At 45.7% G+C, this 3,182-nt stretch overlaps 1 long non-coding RNA gene across 1 annotated transcript; it reads left to right on the top strand.

Annotated features, from left to right (window-relative positions):
- Positions 1–374: 374 nt before the first annotated feature.
- On the top strand, positions 375–2,346 carry LOC148129725 (uncharacterized). The gene is made up of 2 exons (XR_015750813.1): positions 375–644; positions 1,657–2,346. It is a non-coding gene; the product is annotated as an uncharacterized LOC148129725 (long non-coding RNA).
- Positions 2,347–3,182: the final 836 nt, after the last annotated feature.

The raw sequence follows: 3,182 nt of genomic DNA on the forward strand, positions 1-3,182 counted from the left end.
GAGAACTTCCGGTCGTTCGTCCACGTCCGTCCCTTACCGCCTTTGGAAAAAAAATGACCTTCACATCATGGCGGACTTCCCGTCCGTCCTTCTTAGTCGTCCCCTCAACTTCCTTTCTCGGCCACCACCTCGGCAAGGCGAACTTCCTGTCCCCTGTCCGCGGCCGTCCCCTACCGCCTTTGGAAAAATGACCTTCACATCATGGCGGACTTCCCGTCAGTCCTTCTTAGTCGTCCTCCCAACTTCCTTTCGCAGCGACCTTCTCGGTAAGAACTTCCGGTCCTTCGTCCACGTCCGTCCCTTACTGCCTTTGAAACATGACCTTCCCATCATGGCCGACTTCCCGCCCGTCCTTCTAAGTCGTCCTCTCAACGTCCTTTCGCGGCGAGTTTTGCGGCACGGTGAACTTGTCCGTCAGCGCGGCCGTCTCCCCCCCCCTCACAATGCCTGAGAAGAACGACCTTTCTACGACGGCCGACTTCCAGTCCATTCGTTTTAGTCTTCCCCCCGTCCCCCACCCGGCTGCTATTCCTTCTTGGACCACAGGAAGGCCCTCTTTTCCAATTCCAGGCTTCTGCAGAACAGGCACACGAGAAAGAATCCGGTTTCAAAAAATGCCATTGAAAAGGTGTTTTTTTTTCTGTGTGGCCGCAATACCGACTTTCACCACAGGAGGGCACCGTTCTCTGTCCCGTAGAAAGAGCACTGAAGTTTTCGTTCGTCTTTTTAACTCGGTTTAAGAAGCGGAACTCCTTCTCTCCCTGTGTTGCGGGCCCTGGTCCTCCTCTGCCCCTATTAATAAGGATGCGTTTTATCATGGTGATATAGAATAATAAACTTAAAATCCTAGCGTGGCGAAAAAGTCGCTGCGCGAGGAAGTGTGTGTGTGTGTGTGGGGGGAGACTAGAAAGAATGGACTTGAAGTCGGCCGTCGTAGAAAGGTCGTTCTTCTCAGGCATGGGGGGCGGGGACGGGGGGACAGCCGCGCTGACGGACAAGTTCACCGTGCCGCGAAAGGACGTTGAGGGGACGACTTGGAAGGACGGACGGGAAGTCGGCCATATTGAGAAGGTCATTTTCAAAGTAACTTGATCGTCTCAAGAGCAACATAGAGGGGCGGGGCTTTTTCCCCCGACGCTCTGCTCTGCGGGCCGCACTTCTCGGTCTCATTGATCCTGGGTGAAGTGGGGGGGGGGTAGGGGACGCGTGCGCGATGTCGCAGGGCTGACCTCACTGTTTTGGTTTTTCCTAAACAATAAAACGTCATTGTGCACGAAAAGCGTTGTTCCCTTTTTTCCCTAATCTTTGGTAAATCCTTGCTTTCCCCGTTGGCTACTGGCTTGCGGCGGCACCGTCTTCCTCGCTTGGATAGGCCTCGATTTACGACCGGCACATTTAGTGACCCTTGAGTTGCCATGGGACTTATGTTGGCCTCATGTTGTCCTATTAATATTAATAAGGTGTTAATAATTAAGATACAGGATAGTAGCCTAAAAAACCCATTGAAAGGGGTTTTTTTTCGGGCTGCTATTCCTTCTTGGACCAGAGGAAGGCCCTGTTTTCCAATTCCAGGCTGCTGCAGAACAGGCACACGAGAAAGAATCCGGTTTCAAAAAATGCCATTGAAAAGGTGTTTTTTTCTGTGTCTTTTCTTAGCAGCTAGCTGGCATGGTTTCAGGCCTATAGGTTAAAAATTCAGTGTTTCCTGAAAATGTATCTATGTAGTGGACTTTGGAAGTGACATCATTAGAATACAGCATTACATCGCATTTTCTCATAATTCTTTTAATCAGGCTGATATTTTCACAAACTAGCCACTCAGAGTTCTTTGGACAAGACAGCAAATTTTATTGTTGAGTGCTTTTAAAATACAGAACAGCGATACAGAAAGAACACATTTTGTGCTTCAACATTGACATTTCAAGAAATGAAAGTGTCTTACGACAGCATCCGGTTAACCCTTTCTGTATTGAACATGGCATTTTCCCCGCTCCCTTCCCTTTCAATCATAAATCATTGGAATATAAATAACAATTAAATTATAGGAACAAAAAAATAAAATCACTTAAAGCAAACAAGAAAAGAAAGACATTCTCTAGAATCACCATGGTATATAAAAAGATTTATGCAAGGCGAGACTGAGAAAGGGAGAGTCTGAAGAATTTGCAGTGCAAAATTCTCCTGGTGGAAAAACCGACTTTCATCCTAAGAAGATGGAATATTAAGAGCAAGGGAGTGCTAGTTGCAAAACTATACGCAATAATAGATATTTTTCTCCTCCTTCCCTCTCCTGGGAAGAAATGTCAATGCCCTGCACTGGTCAGTTAAGAGGAAGGGGGCAAGATAGACAAACAGACAAATGGATGATAGAGGTAGACAGGCAGGCAGATGACAGAATGGATGGAGAGAGAAAGAGAATATATATATATATGAGAGAGAGAGAGAGGGATGATAGAAGTAGACAGATGACAGGTAGAAGGATGGAGAGAGAAAGGATAGATGATAGACATAGGATAAAGTGAATGAAAAAGAGTTGATAGAAGACAACATGGTAGCTAGAGTGAGTGAGAGACAGATGCAGAGATGGATCGATACAGATCGATCCATCTCCAGTAAACGCTCAGATGCACCCATTCACCTCTACCCTGAAAAGGAATTACAGGTTATAAAAAGGGATAGATAGATAGATAATAGATAGTGACAGAGAGATAGATGGACAGAAACATTTTTGACCCATGGTTGAATTAAAAAAAAAAAAAAACTACCCAAACTGTTCAGCAGAGGTGAAGATGGCAAAAGCAGTAACTTTGTCCTTCAAGCTGCAGTTGAGTTTCCTCAACAAAAATCTCTTTTCTCCAAAAACCACATCAAGACCTCAGGAAGAACTTCAATTCTTCAGATCTTATTCTGCCTTAGAAGGTGGGGATGGGCTCAGCTGAAGCAGTCTCCATATTTGAGCAAGCTAGTGTGATGTCAATCAACCAATCAACCAACCATGAAACCAAAACCTAATAAAGTTTAGTGGGTGGGGAAAGAGGCCTTCTCTAAACTCACCCAAGGAAGATGGAGAACAAAAGCAAGCTGGAAGGAATGAGGATTTGGTCTATGGAGAGTCTCAATCATCCAGGATGACTCATGGTTGCCTCAAAGGTGCTTTTTTCAAAAGGCAACTTTTTTTTTCC

The sequence above is a fragment of the Notechis scutatus genome, chromosome 11 (genome assembly GCF_049901735.1).
Source record: "Notechis scutatus isolate UNSWTSFEM ecotype Mainland chromosome 11, rNotScu1.2, whole genome shotgun sequence".
NCBI classification, from domain to species: domain Eukaryota; kingdom Metazoa; phylum Chordata; class Lepidosauria; order Squamata; family Elapidae; genus Notechis; species Notechis scutatus.